Raw genomic sequence first — 21520 nt, forward strand, 5'->3', positions numbered from 1 at the left:
AGTTTCTCAGATGTTGGAGTCCTCTGGTGGAATTTTGGGGGTCATTTATTATATTTTCATAGGATCTGCAAATAGTGATATTTTGACTTCTTCCTTTCCAATTCATAGCCCCTTGATCTCCTTTTTTTTTTTTTTTTGACTAATTACTCTGCCTAGAACTTCAATACTATATTGAATAGATAGGGAGAGGGTGGGCAACCTTGTCTTGTCCAAAATCTTAGTAGAATTGCTTTGAGTTTCTCTTTATTGGGTTTAAATCTTCTTTGAAGATCTGGTAGAATTCTGGACTGATACCACATGGCCCTGAGCTTTTCTGTTTGTTTGTGTGTTTATTTGTTTGGGAGGCTTTTTAATAACTATTTCTATTCCTTAGGAGTCACGGGACTGTTTAGTTACCTGATCTTGATTTAACTTTGATAAGTGGTATCTGTCTAGAAAATCATACATTTTATCTAGATTTTCCAGTTTTGTTGAATACAGGCTTTTGTAGTAGGTTCTGATGTGTTTTGTAATTTCCTCGGTTTCTACTTTTATGTCTCCCTTTTCATTTCTGATTTTTCTTGGGTTATTTTTTGTTTTGTTTAATTTTGGGGAGGTTTTGGGGGGGTTTGGGGGGTTTTTGTTTGTTTTGTTTTGTTTTTCATTTTTCTCTTTGTTTCTAACTGATTGATTTCAGCCCTGACTTTGACTATTTCCTGCCATCTGCTCCTCTTCTGTTCTAGAGCTTTCAGGTGTGCTGTTAACTTGCTTGGAAGGGATCTCTCTAATTCTTTATGAAGGCATTTACTGCTATGAAATATCCTCTTAGCACAGTTCATTGTGTCCCGTTAGATTGTTCATGTTGTGTCTTCATTTTCATTGACTTCTATAAAGCCTTAATTCATCTATATCTTTATGTGAAATTTCCTCAAGTTATCTTGTTAAATTCACTTGGTTCTTAACTTTTGTTAGTTTCCCTGTGTTTCTATGGAGTTTCTGTTTCAATGACCTGCCCAAAAGTGAGAGTGGGGTGTTAAAGGCTCCCACTATTAATGTGTGAAGTTCAATGAGTGTTTAGAGCTTTAGTAAAGTTTCTTTTACAAATGTGATTGCCTTGGCATTTGGGGTATAGATGTTCACAATTGAGACTTCCTTTTGGTGAGTTATTTCTTTGATGTAGTTGAAGTGTCCTTCGCCATCTCATTTGATAACTTTTGGTTGAAAGTCTATTTTATCAGATATTATAATGGAAACTCCAGCTTGTTTCTTTAGCCCATTTGCTTGGAAAACTTTTTTTCAGCCTTTTATTCTGAGGTAGTGTCTGTTTTTTTTCACTGAGCTGTGGTCATTATATGTAGCAAAATGCTGGATACTGTTTAAGTATCCAGTCTGTTAGCCTGTGTCTCTCTCTCTCTTTTTTTTAATTGGATATTTTTAATTACTTTTCAAATGTTATTCCCTTTCCCAGTTTCCCATCCATAAACACCTTATCCCATTCCCCTCCCCCTTCTTCTTTGAAGGTGTTCTCCCACCCATCCTCCCACCCCTTCCTACCTCCCTGCCCTGACATTCCCTTATTCTGGGGCATTAAACCTTGGAAGGATCAAGGACTTTTCCCATTGATGCCCAACATGGCCATCCTCTGCTACATATGAAACTGGAGCCATGGATCTGTTCATGTGTCCACCTTTGGATACTGATTTCGTCCCTGGGAGCTCTGGTTGGTTGGTATTATTGTTCTTATGGGGTTGCAAGCCCCTTAAGCTCCTTCAATCCTTTCTCTAGCTCCTCCAATAGGGACCCTGTTCTTGATTCAATGGTTGGCTGCAAGCCTCTGCCTCTGTATTTGTCATGCTCTGGCAGAGCTTCTCAGGAGAGCCTATGTCTCTTTATTGAGGAATTAGTAGAAAGATAATTGTTTAAATTTGGTTTTCTCATAGAATACCTTGGTTTCTCCATCTATAGTGATTGAGAGTTTTGCTGCTTACAGTATCCTGGGATGGCATTTGTGTTTTCTTAGGGTCTGAATGACATCTATCCAGAATATTCTTGCTTTTAAAGTGTCTGTTGAGAAGTATGCTATAATTCTGATGCATTTGTCTTAATTTGTTTCTTGGCCTTTTTCTTTACAGCTTTTAATATTCTTTCTTTGTTCTGTGCATTTAATGTCTTGATTTTTGTGTAAAGAGGGGATTTTCTTTCCTGGTCAAATCTATTTGATGCTTTATAGGCCTCTTGTACACTTACATCTCTTTCTTTAGGTTAGGGAAATTTTCTTCTATTGTTTTGTTGAAGATGTTTTCTGGCCCCTTGAGCTAGAATTCTTCTCCCTCTTGTATTCCTATTGCTCTTAGGTTTGATCATTTCATTGTGTACTGAATTTCCTGGATATTTTTGTATAGAAGCTTTTTATACTTTGTAATTGCAAATTGTAATTTGCAATGTGGCAATATCTACAATGATATTTTCTAAACTGGAAATTTTCTCTGTGGGTGATGCTTGCATCTGTAGTTCCTGATCTCTTTTCTATGTTGTCTGCCTCCGTGATAGCCTCCGTTTGTGTTTTCTTTATTATTTCTATTTCCAGTCTTAGTTCTTAGACTGTTTTGTTCAATTCCTTCACCTTCTTGGTTGTATTTTCCTGTATTTCTTTAAGGGATTGGTTTCTTTCTTCTGTATGTACTTATACCTGTTTGCCTGTATTTTCCTGTATTTCCTTGAGGGAGTTCTTTATATCCTCTCTAAAGACCTCTATCTTCTTCATGAGAGGGATTTTAAGTTACAATCTTGCTTTTTGGGTATGTTGGGGTATCAAGGGTTTGCTGTGGTGGAAAAACTGGGTTCCAATGGTGTCAGATTACACTGGGTTCTGTCACTTAGGATGCTGCACTTGCCTCTGGCCATCTGTTTATCTCTGGTATTAACTGGCCTGACGGTCGGTCTCTGATTGGAGCTGGCCTCCTTGGAAGCAAGTAGAACTCTGTGACCTGGGTTAGAGCCAGTCTCCTGGGTGGCAGACAGGCTGTGTCCCTGGTTACTTTGTACCTCCTAGTAGGCAGAAGGTTGTACGGTATGAGAATATATCAGGTTACTGATCTGGCCTGGATGGGGAAGCAGATTGGAAGGAAGGTGGAGTTCAGCAGGATGGGTAGGTCCTGGTAGGCTCTTCAGGTGTCCCAGCTTGTGTGGGTATTTGGACGGGATTCTCAACTGTGTCCTTGGTTACTACAGACCTCCTGGGAGGTGCTCAGGCTGTGGGTGTGGGAGAGTATCTGGCCAGCTGATTTGGCATGGGTAGAAGACTTTTATTAACTCAGACTTTCTATTTTATTTTCATCTTGATGCCAAATCCTTAAGTGATGTCATTGAAGATGGAAGAGCGTCCCTGTGACTTACACATCCTATACCTAAAGGTTTAACGACAACTAAAACTAGGATCCTACAGGCTTCCATAGTGAGTAAGGTTGTTTTGTTTTAAATATTTTCTTTGCACCTGATATAGCTAGAAAATTACAGGAAATGCACAACTTGTTAGAAAGAAATTGAATAGGGTGGAAATAATTAAGAATGAACAGTTAGAGAAAAATTCTGAGTAAGAAATTATTTCCATTGTACATGTCAATAATTTAGAATTCCTGAAAAAGCAAGTGTGACTATGTGAGCTTATGAGCTATACAGCCATACACAGACAGACAGACAGACAGACAGACAGACAGACAGACAGACAGACAGACAGGCAGGCAGGCAGACACACACACACACATGAGAGAGAGAGAGAGAGATAGAGAGAGAGAGAGAGAGAGATAGAGAGAGAGAGAGGATTCATCTTCAGTTCACTTAGCATGGTAACTAGTGAGAACATTTGTTTATATTCAGCAAGAATGGAAGGAAAGAACAAAATTTTGACAAAAAAATATTCAAGACAAAATGCCAGCCATTTGTGTCCCATGTCCCATTCTTAATGAGTAAGACTGTGTGTGGCGAGGGTAACAAATGCTGCCAGAACTCTTTTCCCACACATTCAGAAGTGAGACTCTTTGCTGTATACTGAAAACCTTAGCACATTTCTCTTTCATGTTGAGTCTTAGAATAGCAATCTCTTTGGAGACTGGTTGTCTGAAATTCTCTCTTGCATGACCACTCAGGCTTCACCGTAATCCAGCTAAAGCTGAGCCATTGATTGACATGAGGCACAGGGCCAGACAGATGAATTTCTATGGTTTAAAGTTTAATGGAACAGATCTTTTGATCTCTGATTCTGTTAGGAATGTGAAGTCCATTTTCTCCCTCAGGTTTCTTTGGAGCTAGCTCATGTGTTGTCCCATATAGATCTCATGTTCACGAGTTGAATGCAGTGCAATGAGGTGAGCTCACAAAGAGCAATGATTTACATGTTTCATCAGATGTTAACTTCATCACCATCTATTCTTGGGAGCTTCACCTAGTCAACAGCAATGTAACGAAGGCTGCTTTAAGCTCGAACGTTACAAAAGATGTCCTATGTGAATATAAGCTAGAACATAGTCCTATAACTATTAAGATTCTTTTACTGCAGATAGTACAAAGTCAATGTGATATGCACATAAACCCCCAAATTAATATACATTAATATATAACATTTTAATATATAAACATGTACAAATGTCTACCAGTATCTGAATCAGTGGAGGACAATTATAAAACTCCAAGAATACATCTTATTTAACAGTTCCAGACTATTTCCATCCTTGCAGTCTGGAGATGGGTAAAGTCTAATTGAAGCCCTCTGATTCTGCATGTTTAGTGAAATTTGTTCTTTGCGCTTCTGTCACCATCTAAACACAAATCCATTTATCCATCTTGAGGTAGAGTGGAGGGATTTTCTCTTTGCAATCATTCAAGGTTTATTCCAGCTTGGAAATCCTTATTAATATTCAAAAACAGAACATTTAAAGACATTAACATCCCATTTTTCAATGAACTTCTTTCTGTGTAGAATATTATTATAATATGCATTTTTCAAATCCTTGACATAAAAATGAGGATTATGAACAGTTGAGCACTTTTACCCAAATTAAACCATATGTAAATTTGTAAAATGTTTAATAGAAATAGCCTAATATTAGCATGAACATATAACCAAATATTTCAAAATATCCATCCTTCTGTAAGCACCATGAATGAGATTCCCACTCTTAACTCTGTAGTACTCTTTGAACAGAAGTGATGAAGTACATTTTTGTTCTAATAGACCTTTCGAGGGAATGCAAACTGTTGATAAGGCCAGTGAAGCAAGGCTTTTAACCTTTTTTCATTTAGGTTTCATAAGCAAAACCTAATGATAGCACATCACACGCTCAGAGCACACCATGGGCATTGCACAGAAAATGAAAATTAGTTCGAAAAGCCTTTTCAATTCTTGTGGCATAGTGTGGCTCATTTCCTGGCTCTATATGAAAGAGGATCAGAAACAAAGTGGGGGAAAAAATTATTACGGCTGTGAGTGAAAGCAGGGGCAGAGAAAAACAAGACCATCGGGGGCTGAAATAGAAGGGTGAGCAGCTGTAATCAGTACCAATGTTTTATGAGAATTTAAAACAAGCCACTTCAAAAAAACATAAACAGGCAGTATACCACCTGAGGTGGTGACTAGCGCTGTAGCAAACCATGGTAAATATTGAATAATATGAAAGTAAATAGTGCCTCTGGATAAAAGTTTGACATCCATTCCAGCAGTTTCAGTTTGCATAAAACTACCATCCATAATAAAAGTCATTCCACTATATTAATTTTGAAGTAAGACAACATTTAACACCAAAGATGGTTTTAAATAAAAGCAGAGCATCCTCACAAACCTCATTGAACCGTCACACAAGGCAATTTTAATTACTGTGCATTTGGGCAAGAAAGAAATCTCCTGCTTATAGATATTTTCACTTTGAGAAACATCCCAAAATAATTGACGACGAAGGCCTTTCCCCCAACATTTAGCATTGATTTCTTTCCTGGGCACAGTCTAGCTTCCTTATTTAATTAAGAAGTATACACTGAAAATGTTTTCGATCAAATCTCATAGATGTTTCACGTGAGTACATGCAAAAGGTTAAAGTTCTTCCACCCTGAACAACATTCAGAATGTTGACTTCATTGAATACACAGTAAATGTGCTCAAGATACGTCAACAGAATACACAGGCGTGTTCTTATGCTGGATTTAACATACTAAACAACAGTCTTAAGGTGGTCAATTGTTTTCTTTTTTGTTGTTTTTGTTGTTGTTGTTGTTTTGGGGGTTTTTGTTTGGTTGTTTTGTTGTTTGCTTCTTGTTTCCGTTATTGTTTTTTGAAGATGTGTCTCCCACTGTGCATCCTAGTAGTTACAAACATAAAATAATGCAGATTGTGATTGTAAGCTCCTGATCCTGTTGCTTGGAAGTGACAAGTGCTAGAGTTATGGGCCTGCCCCATTGACCTAGTTCCGTGGTAAACATAATGACCAAAGGCAACTTATGGAAAAAAGTCTATCTGGCCTTCAAGTCACAGCCCATTACCAAAGGTAGCCAAGGGAAGACGTGCAGGCAAAACCTGAAGCAGAAGCCATGTATGAAGCTGTTATAAGTTTTGACTGAACACATTTGCATAGGGCATACCGCAGACCCACACAGGCTCCATGATTGCCAAGTCAGTCTCTGTTAACCCCTATAATCCCTGTTCTGTTAATTCTGTGGGCCATGTTCTCCTGATGACTGAACCTTCTGGCTTCTACAATTTTTTCCTTCCCTTCTTCTGAGTGGCCCACTGAACTCCTGCAAATGTTTGGCCATTGGTTTCTGCACCTGCTTCCTTCAGTTGCTAGATGATGTCTGTCAGATGGCAAGGAATGACCAAGGCAATGTACTGTAAGTATAGAGAAGTATCATTAGGAATCATTTCTTTGATTTCTTCTCCACCCCCCCCCCCTGGCCTGTTGTGTTTGGTTCAGCCCTAGGTTTCTGGGCTGTCTAACATCTGGTTCCTAATCATCTAGGCACTATTGGGTATGGTCTTCCTCTTATGGGATGAGGCTCAACTTAGATCAGTCATTGATTGGCCACTCCCACAAGTACTGCACCACCTATCCTAGCCTATCTTATAGGCAAGACAGGCTGTAGGTTGAAGGTGGTTGCTTCAGACTCCTATCCTCCATCACTAATAGTCATTAGTAGGGTCACCCTCATTGCACTAGGTTTCCACTGTGCCATCCCCCAACCACATTGAGCCTGCAGTTTTGGATAGGCAAGGCTACAGAAAGCATTTATTAATAAGTGACAGGAAAGTAACACTTGTAGAAAACCATAAACCACCTACAAGTCCAGCTACTGTATTTTTCTTCTATGATAGCCCCACTGTGCTTACCTGTTCATACTTTTCTCAGACTAGAATTTCAGAACTAGAGACAAAGTATGTGTCATGCCCATTGTCATATGCCCCCAATGTAACCGGTTACACCCGAATTAATTATTGACTCCCTCTCACTCTTTTCTTTTGAAACCTAAAACACTTAACCACTCCAAGTTACTTCTTAACTGCATTAGATTGGCCGTTCCTTAACATCCTTGTTACTATCTCCGCTCTGCTTCATATAACTTTCAACCTTTATCTTTGCACTTCTATTAGAGTCAGCCCAGTCCCTCCCCCACCACCTGCCCCTTCTTTTATCTGGTCACCTTGTAATTATCTGTGCTTGCTCCATTTCCATGGGTGGATTTAAGGATAGAGATAGTGCACACACTCTCAGCACAGGCTCTGCCATACACAGCTCCCCTTCTCGTATCAGCTTTCTCAGAATCTTGACTACCTTCCTGTTTCCAACCCTCACAGCTATATTCATGTCTAGTCTTCCTTCAATGAGGCTCCAAAATTCATTCTACTGTAAGAAAGTATACAGCAGAGTGTTTTTCTGTTTCTTTTGCCCATTTCAGTTCACTCATGAGAGCTACATGCTTTCATTCATGGAGATCCCACTTCTCTCCATGTTGCTCTTACACACAAACTCTAAGGTCTATTAGACCTTAACATAAAACAGTCTAGTCTATTTCTCCCATCTATATAACACTTGTGACTTTTCTACTCTCCGATACCCACATCGTCAGAGCCTTCTTGTTTCGTTGGTCCAGAATTGATCAAATGCAGCTTCTATCTCGCAAGACCCTTGTTAATTAGAAAAGAAGCCCTTATAATAACCATGAGTATTAGAGTCTACATTACTGGCACAGCCTGAAATGCCCATTAGCACAGGGCCACAAACCTCCCTGAATGGTTGATCCCATAATTACCTTTCACAATATATCATCTTTAGCCAACCCAGCCTTTAGAATTGGGTTCTCCTAGTTACATGCTGACTAATAACAGTGCTCTATGGTGGCTATCTACTCACTTGTTTACACTATTCAGTCCATGCATGCTCCTGGAGACAGTACGTATAAAGCTGCCTTTTGTGACTTCCAGTGACTGTTGACCCTAGTGAAGATCAAATATTATTTCCTAGTGATGTGTCATTATTTTTAACACTCCTGATGACTTGTAATTTAGTATTTGGAATGAACCCCATCACTTCTTTTACTTATTTTTTAACCATCTTTAATAAATTGGTATTTACATTTCAAATGTTATTCCCTTTCCCAGATTCCATGCCAACATCCTCCTAATCCCTCCCCCTCCCCTTCTATATGGGTGTACCCCTCCCAAACCTACCCCATCACTACCCTTCCCCCCTCCCGAAGAATCCCATTCACTGGGGGTATAGCCTTGGCAGGACCAAGGGCTTCCCCTTCCACTGGTGCTCTTACTAGGATATTCATTGCTACCTATGGGGTCAGAGTCCAGGGTCAGTCCATGTATAGTCTTTAGGTAGTGGCTTAGTCCCTGGAAGCTCTGGTTGCTTGGCATTGTTGTACATATGGGGTCTCGAGCCCCTTCAAGCTCTTCCAGTTCTTTCTCTGATTCCTTCAACGGAGGTCCTGTTCTCAGTTCAGTGGTTTGCTGCTGGCATTTGCCTCTGTATTTGCTGTATTCTGGCTGTGTCTCTCAGGAGCGATCTACATCCGGCTCCTGTCAGCCTGCATTTCTTTGCTTCATCCATCTTGTCTAATTGGGTGGCTGTATATGTATGGGCCACATGTGGGGCAGGCTCTGAAGGTGTTCCTTCAGTCTCTGTTTTAATCTTTACCTCTCTATTCCCTGCCAAGGGTATTCTTGTTCCCCTTTTAAAGAAGGAGTGAAGCATTCACATTTTGATCATCTGTCTTGAGTTTCATTTGTTCTAGGCATCTAGGGTAATTCAAGCATTTGGGTTAATAGCCACTTATCAATGAGTGCATACCATGTATGTCTTTCTGTGATTGGGTTAGCTCACTCAGGATGATATTTTCCAGTTCCAACCATTTGCCTACGAATTTCATAAAGTCATTGTTTTTGATAGCTGAGTAATATTCCATTGTGTAGATGTACCACATTTTCTGTATCCATTCCTCTGTTGAAGGGCATCTGGGTTTTTTCCAGCTTCTGGCTATTATAAATAAGGCTGCAATGAACATAGTGGAGCACGTGTCTTTTTTATATGTTGGGGCATCTTTTGGGTACATGCCCAAGAGAGGTATAGCTGGATCCTCAGGCAGTTCAATGTCCAATTTTCTGAGGAACCTCCAGACTGATTTCCAGAATGGTTGTATCAGTCTGCAACCCCACCAACAATGGAGGAGTGTTCCTCTTTCTCCACATCCTCTCCAGCATCTGCTGTCACCTGAGTTTTTGATCTTAGCCATTCTCACTGGTGTGAGGTGAAATCTCAGGGTTGTTTTAATATGCATTTCCCTTATGACTAAAGATGTTGAACATTTCTTTGGGTGTTTCTCTGCCATTCGGCATTCCTCAGCTGTGAATTCTGTGAACCCCATTTTTAATAGGGTTATTTGTCTCAGTGCAATCTAACTTCATGAGTTCTTTGTATATTTTGGATATAAGTGCTCGATCAGTTGTAGGATTGGTAAAGATCTTTTCCCAATCTGTTGGTTGCCGTTTTGTCATAACAATGGTGTCCTTTGCCTTACAGAAGCTTTGCAGTTTTATGAGATCCCATTTGTCAATTCTGGATCTTAGAGCATTAGCCATTGGTGTTTTGTTCAGGAAATTTTCTCCAGTGCCCATGTGATCGAGATTCTTCCCCACTTTTTCCTCTATTAGTTTGAGTGTATCTGGTTTGATGTGGAGGTCCTTGATCCACTTGGATGTAAGCTTTGTATAGGGTGATAAGAATGGTTCAATCTGCATTCTTCTACATGCTGACCTCCAGTTGAACCAGCACTATTTGCTGAAAATGCTATCTTTTTTCCATTGAATGGTTTTGGCTCCTTTGTCAAAAATCAAGTGACAATAGGTGTGTGGGTTCATTTCTGGGTCTTCAATTCTATTCCACTGGTCTATCTGTCTGTCTCTGTACCAATACCATACAGTTTTTATCACTATTGCTCTGTAATACTGCTTGAGTTCAAGGATAGTTATTCACCGAGAAGTCCTTTTATTGTTGAGGATAGTTTTAGCTATCCTGGGTTTTTTGTTATGCCACATGAATTTGCAAATTATTCTGTCTAACTCTATGAAAAATTGGATTGGAATTTTAATGGGGATTGCATTAAATCTGTAGATCGCTTTTGGTAAAATGGCCATTTTTACTATATTAATCCTGCCAATCCATGAGCATGGGAGATCTTTCCATCTTCTGAGATCTTCTTCAATTTCTTTCTTCAGAGGCTTGAAGTTCTTATTGTACAAATCTTTCACTTGCTTGGTTAAAGTCATACCAAGGTATTTTATATTATTTGGGACTATTATGAAGGGTGTCCTTTCCCTAATTTCTTTCTCAGCTTGTTTCTCTTTTGTGCAGAGGAAGGCTACTGATTTATTTGAGTTAATTTTATACCCAGCCATTTTGTTGAAGGTGTTCATCAGGTTTAGTAGTTCTCTGTTAGAACTTTTGGAATCACTTAAATATACTTTCATATCATCTGCAAATAGTGATATTTTGACTTCTTCCTTTCCAGTCTGAATCCCTTTGATCTCCTTTTGTTGTCTGATTGCTCTGGCTAGGACTTCCAGAACTATATTGAATAAGTAGGTTGAGAGTGGGCAGCCTTGTCTAGTCCCTGATTTTAGTGGGATTGCTTCAAGTTTCTTTCCATTTAGTTTAATGCTAGCTATTGGTTTGCTGTATATGGCTTTTACTATAATTAGTTATGGGCCGTGAATTCCTGTTCTTTCCAGGACTTTTATCATGAAGGGGTGTTGAATTTTGTCAAATACTTTCTCAGCGTCTAATGAAATCATCATGTGGCTTTTATCTCTTAGTTTGTTTATATAGTGGATTATGTTGATGGTTTTCCATATATTAAGCCATCCCTGCATACCTGGTATGAAGCCTACTTGACCATGTTGGATGATTGTTTTGATGTGCTCTTGGATTCAGTTTGGAAGAATTTTATTGAGTATTTTTGCGTTGATATTCATAAGGGAAATTGATCTGAAGTTCTCTTTCCTTGTTGGGTCTTTGTGTGGTTTAGGTATAAGAGTAACTGTGGCTTCATAGAAGGAATTCGGTAGTGCTCCGTCTGTTACAATTTTGTGGAATAGTTTGGATAGTATTGGTCTGAGGTCTTCTATGTAGGTCTGATAGAATTCTACACTGTACCCATCTAGACCTTTTGGTTGGGAGACTTTTAATGACTGCTTCTATTTCTTTAGGAGTTATGTGGTTGTTTAAATGGTTTATCTGTTCCTGATTTAACTTCGGTACCTGGAATCTGTCTAGGAAATTTTCCATTTCTTCCAGATTTTCAAGTTTTGTTGAATATAGGCTTTTGTAGTAGGTTCTGATGATTTTTTAAATTTCCTCTGATTCTGTTGTTATGTCTCCCTTTTCATTTCTGATTTTGTTAATTTGGACACACTCTCTGTGTCCTCTCGTTAGTCTGGATAAGGGTTTATCTATCTTGTTGATTTTCTCAAAGAACCAGCTTTTGCTTCTGTTGATTCTTTGTATAGTCCTTTTTGTTTCTACTTGGTTGATTTCAGCTCTGAGTTTGATTATTTCCTGCCTTCTACTCCTCCTTGGTGTATTTGCTGCTTTTTGTTCTAGAGCTTTTAGGTGCGCTGTCAAGTTGCTGATATATGCTCTCTCCTGTTTCTTTCTTCAGGCACTCAGAGCTATGAGTTTTCTTCTTAGCACAACTTTCAGTGTGTCCCATAAGTTAGGGTATGTTGTACCTTCATTTTCATTAAATTCTAAGAAGTCTTTAATTTCTTTCTTTATTTCTTCCTTGACCAGGTTATCATTGAGTAGAGCATTGTTCAACTTCCATATATATGCCAGCCTTCTTTCCTTATTGTTATTGAAGACTAGCTTCAGCCCATTGTGGTCTGATAGGACGCATAGGATTATATCTATCTTGCTGTATCTGTTGAGGCCTGTTTTGTGACTGACTATATGGTCAATTTTGTAGAAAGTACTCTGAAGTTGTGAGAAGAAAATATATCCTTTTGTTTTAGTATAGAGTGTTCTATAAATATCTGTTAAGATCATTTGGTTCATGACTTCTGTTAGTCTGGCTATGTCTCTGTTTTATTTCTGTTTCCATGATCTGTCCATTGATGAGAGTGGGGTATTGAAATCTCTTACTATTATTGTATGAGGTGCAATGTGTGCTTTGAGTTTCAATAAGGTTTCTTTTATGTATGTAGGTGCCCTTGTATTTTGAGCATAGATATTTAGGATTGAGAGTTCATCTTGGTAGATTTTTCCTTTGATGAATATGAAATGTCCTTCCTTATCTTTTTTTATGACTTTTGGTTGAAAATAGATTTTATTCGATATTAGAATGGCTACTCCAGCTTGCTTCTTCCGACCATTTGCTTGGAAAATTGTTTTCCAGACTTTTACTCTGAGGTTGTGTCTGTCTTTGTCTCTGAGGTGTGTTTCCTGTAGGCAGCAAAATGTTGGGTCCACATTGCGTATCCAGTTTATTAAATGTGTCTTTTTATTGGGGAATTGAGTCCATTGATGTTAAGAGATATTAAGGAATGGTGATTGTTGCATCCTGTTATCTTTGTTTATGGAGGTGAGATCATGTTTGTGTGCTTGTCTTCTCTTTGTTTTGTTGCAAAACAATTAGTTTCTCGCTTTTTCTAGGGGGTAGCTTGCTTCCTTGTGTTGGGCTTTACCATTTATTATCCTTTGTAGAGCTGGATTTGTATAAAGATATTGTGTAAATTTGGTTTTGTCATGGTTTCTCCATCTATGTTAATTGAGGGTTTTGCTGGATACAGTAACCTGGACTGACATTTGTGTTCTCTTAGGGTCTGTAGGATCTTCTGGCTGTCATAGTTTCTGGTGAGAAGCCTGGTGTAATTCTGATAGGTCTGCCTTTATATGTTACTTGACCTTTTTCCCTTACTGCTTTTAAAACTGTTTCTTTGTTTTGTGCATTTGATGTTTTGATTATGTGACAGGAGGAGTTTCTTTTCTGGTCCAATATATTTGCAGTTCTGCAGGCTTCTTGTATGTTTATGGGCATCTCTTTCTTTAGGTTAAGGAAGTTTTCCTCTATGATTTTGTTGAAGATATTTACTGGTCCTTTGAGCTGGGAGTCTTCACTCTATTCTATACCTATTATCCTTAGGTTTAATCTTCTCATTGAGTCCTGGATTCCCTGTATGTTTTGGACCAGTAGCTTCTTTCGTTTTACCTTATCTGTGACAGTTGTGTTGATGATTTCTGTGGAATCTTCTGCTCCTGAGATTCTCTCTTCTATCTCTTGCATTCTGTTGGTGATTCTTGTATCTTTGGCTCCTTGTCTCTTCCTTTGGTTTTCTTTATCCAGGGTTGTCTCCCCTTTTGCTTTCTTTATTGCTTCTATTTCCATTTTTAATTCCTTCACCTGTTTGATTGTGTTTTCCTGTAATTCTTTCAGGGATTGTTGCATTTCCTCTCTATAGGCTTCTGCTTGTTTATTTGTGCTTTCCTGCATTTCTCTAAGTGAGTTCTTTATCTCTTTCTTGAAGTCCTCCATCATTGTGATCAAGTGTGATTTTAAATCTAGATCTTGCTTTTCTGGTGTGTTTGGATATTCAGTGTTTGCTTTGGTGGGAGAATTGGGTTCTGGTGATGTGATGTAGTCTTGGTTTCTGTTGCTTGGGTTCCTGTGCTTGCCTCTCCCCATCAGGTTGTCTCTGGTGTTATCTTGTTCTGCTATTTCTGACAGTGGCTTGACCGTCCTATAGGCCTGTGTGTCAGGAGTGCTGTAGACCTGTTTTCCTGTTTCCTTTCAGCCATTTATGGGAACAAAGTATTTTGCTTTCAGGCGTGTAGTCATTCCTGTCTACTAGCTTTCAGCTGTTACTGTGGGTGTGTGTCCCGAGTCCACCAGGCAGGTCACTTGGAGCAGAAAAGTTGGTGTTACCTCTGCTCTCGGGCCTGAAGTCACTCCTCAAGGTTGGGTTTCAGCTCTCTGTGAGGGCAGCAACCAGACAGGCCTGCCCCTCCTTCTCTGGGGTCCCTGTACACAGGGGGCCCAGATGGCGCTAGGCATTTTCCTCTAGAGTCATAAATGTGGGCAGAGAGTAGTCTCCTCTGATTTCCCAGATGTTTCTGCCCCTCTGAATGTCTAGCTCTCCCTCTCATGGTATTTGGGTGCAAGGAGCTGTTTGACTGGGTCCCTTTACATCCAGGTGCATTCTGGATCCCAGGGCTCCAGCAGCTTGAGTGCCCCTATCTTCCTGTTCCCAGAGGCCCTATACAGTTTCCTCTTGGCCAGGGATGTGGGCAAGTGTGGGCAGACTTGGCGGTCTCTCCTGCCCTTCAGGCTCAGGAGTGCCCACATGTCTGGGTGATGAGTTTTCTCTCCCACGGGGTTTGGGAGCAGGGAGCTGTGTGAGGGATCAGTGAGGTTTGGGTGCCAGCTAGAAACCGGAAGTGTCCGGTCTCAGAAGAATTTTGCCTTTGTGTGTCCTGAGTCCACCAGGCAGGTCACTTGGAGTGGAAAAGTTGGTCGCTCCTTGGGTCTGGGTTTCAGCTCACAGTGAGGGCAGCAACCAGAAGGGCCTGCCCTGCCTTCTCCATGGTCCCTGTGCACAGCACCCCATCACTTCTTTAATGTCTGCCTTTTGTCTTTTACTGGGTCAAAATGGCTTGAGAGCTGATCCTGTATACCGCTCTGTTCATCGATTACTTTTTATGCTCAATTGATAAAGATTGCTGCCAGTGAGCTTTGACAACACTGTTATTATCGTTTTCATTCTGTGACAGAACAGAAATCTGAATCATTAAGGAGACGGGCAACGGAAATGTTTGCGTACACTACTGGCAAAACCCCAGGCTCTTTCCTTGAATTTCAGAGGGGACAAAGAACTTGTCTGTTCACTGATTATCCCAGGCTGGGCATCACATGCCTCCATTTCTAGTTCGCTATATTGGGATGTTTTCAAAAGTGAGATTTCTAAACCATTCTTAAGAAGCTATATTTACGAGTTTCAATTTTCTCCCAATCCCCATGTAATGGTACTATTATTAACTTCTAGGAGGCAAAGGTTATCTATATACCTTTTCCCTAAATTGATAGCTTTTAAAAAATGTTTCTACTATATTTCCTGGCATTAAAAGCACATAGGAAGCATAAATCTCTTAGGCTGAAGCAAGTGTCTCCAGCATATCAGAAGCATCTGGAGGCGAGGCAAGTGATCTAAAAAAGGCAACGCCTTCAAGGCCCTCTCAGTTTTGAGCAGGGATTTAAATAGTGACTCAGGCAGAAAAATTGGGTTTCATTTATCTTTTCCAGCTGTCAAGGCTGAGTCCTTAACATATTTAGCTCGGTCAAAATTTTCTTCATTAGAGTTAGAAATTAAAAGCTCTCATTTCTTTTATACAAATATATGGGTGATTCACCATTAATCAAACTGTTACCTGTAGAGAAGCTAAGGCCATAGAAATGTGAACACCATGAAAAGTTGTGCAAGTAAAGTCCTGCACAAAATTTACTAGATTTATCTGAAAGATATTAAAATAAATAATAAATAAGATTTGTATTTATAAGGTATACTAAAAATTAAATAATAACAACCTATTAACTAATACAAAGGTACAAATAAAATGTATAAATGTTTACTAATGATTTAGCTTTACTGCAAAAAATAACATTTAGAAAAATTATAATTTCCCTAATTATTTTTGATATCCATTTTTATTTGACAAATACATGCATAGAAATGTTTAAGCAAAGGTAATTAAGTACTCTAGTTTGGTTTCTGCTATCTCAATAAACACCATGACCAAGAGCAATCAGGGAGAGAGGGTTTTTTTCCTCATGGAGGTTACAATCCATTGTCACAAGCCAACTCGGGAACTCAGGGCAGGCACTTAAAGCAGAGACCCAGAGACTGTTGAGCAATGCTGCTTACTGGCTTACTCCCTCTGGGTTGCTCTAACTTTCTTATTTAGCCCATCCCCTCTCCACCCTGGGGTGGCACTGCTCACAGTGAGCCATCCCTCCTACATAAACAAATGTCCCACGGACATTTTCACAGGTCAATATCATAGACACAGTTCCTAAACTGATTGTGCCTCTTCCCAGGTTAATCTAGGTTTGTGTCACATTGTCAGCTGTCACTAAATATGACATTACCACAAGTATTGTCATTATCCTCCTAGGGGGCTTTCGTTTGTTTGCTTGTGTTATTAGTTGTGTTTCTCAGAATCTCATCTTGCCCTCCCAAGAAGAACTCTAAGTAGCCCAGGCTAGCCTCAGACTCAGTAATCTTTCTGTTTCAGTCTCCATTGCAGGTATGAGTCACGGTGCTCAATCACATCATCATGAAGACAAAATCACTCTACAATTTTATGTTCATATGCTACTGTCACAGGATTGAACAGTGTATTTCTTGAACTTGAGACTCTTCCTAAAACTTTTATCCTTTGACTATTGTCTCCCAATTATTTTTATGTCTAAAATCAAATAATCAGTAGTTACTTAATTCTTATTATTTACCTGCCTGAGCCTTTTCACCCCGCTGACTTGTTTTACCACTTTGTCACAACACACACACACACACACACACACACACATACACACACACACACACACACACACACACTCAAACTCACACACACACAATGTATATGAGATTTATATCAGGCAGCATTCATGTTCATTTTTTATTTTATTTGAAAACATACCTACTTGTCTTTCTTTCATTGACTACATGATAAATATTTCAAGAATTACAACTGTGTCTTTAAATATGAGACCTGAAATATGAGTGGAAAGTGAATATTATCAAGTATAAACTTGCTGAATTGAGCTGGACGCAATATAGAAAAAGAGGGAAAGCCTGAAAATCAATACTCTACAGTCCTGACTTAATAAGCAACGCCTGATTCAGCTGTTTTGTGAACTCCTGTCATTTTATATCTTCTGCTAACTGCAGCTCCTTACCTGCTCCCACTGTTATCTACAAAGTTAACCTGCTCATCAGGAGTTCACTCTTAATGTAGGAGCAGGAGTGGAAGCCTCTCATCACTTCCTCTTCCTAAACTCCCTGTTTAATTCTACTTTAGAGTTAAAACAAGTGCTTCCCTCAAAAACTTGGGTTACCCAAAATACAATCCACAGATCATGTGAAGCTCAAGAAGAAGGAAAGCCAAAGCATAGATGGTGTGTCCTTCTTAAAAGGGGGAACAAAAATATTCATAGGAGGAGATATGGAGACAAAGTTTGGAGCAGAGACTGAAAGAAAGGCCACCCAGAGACTGCCCCACCTGGGGATCCAACCCATATACAGCCACCAAACCCAGACAATATTGCTGATGCCAAGGAGTACATGCTGACAGGAGCATGACATAGCTGTCTCCTGAGAGGCTCAGCCAGAGAATAACAAATACTGAGGCGAACTCTCACAGTCAACCATTGAACTGAGAATGGGGTCCCCAATGGAAGAGTTAGGGAAAAGATTTGAGGAGCTGACGGGGTTTGCAACCCCATAAGAACAGCAATACCAACCAGAGCTCCCAAGGACTAAACCAACATCCAAAGAGTACACATGGATAGACTCATGACTACAGCTGCATAGGTAGCAGAGGATGGCATTGTTGGGCACCAATGCAGGGAAAAGCCTTTGGTTCTGCCAAGGCTGGACAACCCAGTGTAGGAGAATGTCAGGGCGGGGAGTCGGGAAGGGGTAAGTGGATGGGTGGGGAAACACCCTTATAGAAGAATGGGGAAGTGAATGGGATAGGAGTTTTATGGACTGGAAACTGGGCAAGGGGATATCATTTGAAACATAAAAAGTTTGCCCGGAAACCGGGAAAGGGAATAACACTCGAAATGTATATAAGAAATACTCAAGTTAATAAAAAAAAAAAGTTTCAATAAAAAAATCTAGCTCTGCTAAACTTATTATTATACTACTTAAAATAAATTAGTCATAAATACCTAGTAAGTTCTGATTATAATTATTTTCAGTTTTAGTTAACTTAGCATAAAAGATTTACTGTAATAAATGAAATTGAAAACGTTTTATTGAAATAAATAAAACACTAATTTCAAATTTAATGAGCTACAAAATAGAAAAATGTATTTTGTCATAAAAGAAAAATTGCATTTTAAGAATTTTTAATATTCAAATTTGTATTCAGACATAAAGGAGTTTGAGAAAATGGTACATTAATTGGTTCTACACACAAATAAGACATAAAAATTAAGATGTATTAATGGTAGTTCAATTTATCTCTGAGATGCCTCCATATTAACACAAAGAAGAAATAATAGACTTTTTACAGTGACCAGTTTAGAATCAAGAAATTTAATATTCAAGCTTCAGAAAAGTAGTTTAAGTCAAAAGAATCCTTAGTGTGTTATCAGCAGAAAAACGTGAAATGGGTGAGCAAGTTTTGGATGTATTGATTATTAAGATATAAGTAATCACAAAATCCAATTAGGACAAAGAAATGTATTATTCACGTACTAACCCAAAAGACATCCTCTAGTCCCAACACTGGTGTATTATAATCATTTGCACAGCATATCTTATACAGCACAATGAACCCCTTTATTGTTAATCAAAACTATGGTGTTGGTCTACCTGAAGTATTTTAAGGAACAATAGAGTTTCCTTTCTGGTTTCATAAGTACTTTAACATTTAGTCCCTGAAACACATGGTACATAAATTGTGTCACCTGATTCTGCAAGACCTCTTAGAGCATCCCTATTTCACTGACCTTACTCCAGCTTTATTCAAAGTCACTAATGTTATTGATCAAATATATTTTTCCTACTGTCCTGGATTTATCTTTCATTCTCTCATTGAAGGATAAGCTCTGGACTAGGAATGTAGCTCGGTGGTGGGAACACCTGTTTGAGATGCCATGCACCATCCTCAGCATCATAAAACAAGAAGAAGTTATGCATGTGCACACACACACACACACACACACACACACACACACACACACACAGTAGATATACATGCAAATTATATGTTTGATATTTCATGACCCTGGTATACAGAACACTATCTGGGACAGGAAATCTGCTTAATGAGTAATTATTAGGAAAATAAATTTATAAAACAATAGAGATTAATTTAGTAGAATGATTCACTAAATTCTTATCAAATGTATTTGTGATTCTTTCTTCTCTTTCTAGTCTTTGCTGTGATATAAGTCTTCTACTGGGTATTGATCTTGAGTTCAAGACTATCCTGAGCTGGATAGTGAGACTGAAGTCTAAGAAACTAAGGCCTAACCTGAAAATTAAACAAATAAAATTACTACAATTTACTCATTACACTTAACCTTCAGATGAAAGTCTACAAAATAACAAATTCTATTTAGTTTACTCCAGGGCAATTTACTAAGAAATAAAATAATTATAATATTGTTATAGCCTTTCCATTGATATGAATTTGCCTTCTTAGAAAAATCTGCAAATGCTCTGAGTATTTTCTCATTATCAGATGCTAAAAATAAATTCTAGATTCTTCCCTTGATTTATACAATGATGCAAAACAATGAAAAAATGTACCTGAAGGGAACATGCAGAGATAACCTCTATATTTTTGATTTTTTTAAAATAAAGTATAAGATGAGATATGATTTCAGAATGGAGTCCTTACCATTCTTCAGAAGGAATCCAACTGCAGAGGGAGCAAAAATTAGAGAGGAAATCAATATTTCACTGCAGAGTATTTTTAGAGTTTCAAATTATAGGACACAGAAGGCTCTGACAGAGAGCAAGTGAATGGTGCACAGTGTGTGTGTCTGAAATATCTAAAAATGCTTCCCTTGACAAAGCTGTGCAAAGGGTTATCCAGAGTCCCCAGCACTGATGACTGCCTCTAACTTGTCTTGCCTCTAGATCTAAGGAAAGGAAAGCATGCTGTCTCATGAAACTGTGTCTACTAAAGCTTACACACCTGCATTAGATCCAATTTTCAAAAACTTTTTAATGGCATGCAAGCTCTATTCCTTCTAACACAGTTTTCAAAACATGAACTGCTTCCCAGAAGAATTCATCAAATATTTAAATAACTAGAATTGACCACAGGTACCAGTTCCGGCAGATTCAGACATCTAACATTGTGGACTAGCCTTTACTGACTTCATGGACATTGTAAATAGAAACTGTGACCAATTTTAGTGGCACTCTAGGATTTTACATATTAAGTATGCTAAAGTTTATTTCAATAATAAACTTTCCATGGGGCCTCGAAAAGATATCCAGTATGTGTTTAAAAGCACTCTGTGACAAACTACTTTTCTGAACTCTTAAAATTTATTTTCTTCATTTTAATTTCTGATCAAACAAATGAAGTAAAATTGTTGATGATAACAATCAAAATATCAGCACAAAAGTTAAAATAATTTTTACCAATGAATGACCATAAAATTACTAATTTCTTTTTATTTCTCCATCTGACGATCATATATTACTGAATATTCCCATTTATGTGAGGTCTACAAATCAAGTAAAAAATATCATTTTATTTGTCACAAATATTTGCTCCTCCTTTTGTATGAGGTTTACACAGCCCTATCTAATCTCAAGAGGCTTTTAGGGTTTCCTGCAAGGTGTTCATGCTGTAGACATCAAATAGGGTTTTTCCCTTCTCACATGAACAGACATAATCTATTAAGCCAATGAACAGGACCTTCCTAAAAAGCCATAGCATGCATCTGTTTACACATTCTTCAATCCTTTCTCTGACAAGCAAGGGACCTCCCAAAGGATATGTACTTCTAGCTTCTGCATCCTGAAGTGAACTGACAGAGGAGACACCTATACACAGTCCATGGGGACCCAAGTTCAAACAGAACACGTTGCATTAAGGCACATATTTGAGCATTCTGTTTTACTACAGCAAAATACAATCTCCTGTGAAGATCTTTCTCTTGGATAAAGGTCTTTGTACTGCAGAGTTATTAATGAATATCAAAGCTAATACTCATCCATTTATGATAAAGATATCTTAGAATATTTTGCCAC

The sequence above is a fragment of the Rattus norvegicus genome, chromosome 15 (assembly GCF_036323735.1).
Source record: "Rattus norvegicus strain BN/NHsdMcwi chromosome 15, GRCr8, whole genome shotgun sequence".
Taxonomy (NCBI): Eukaryota; Metazoa; Chordata; class Mammalia; order Rodentia; family Muridae; genus Rattus; species Rattus norvegicus.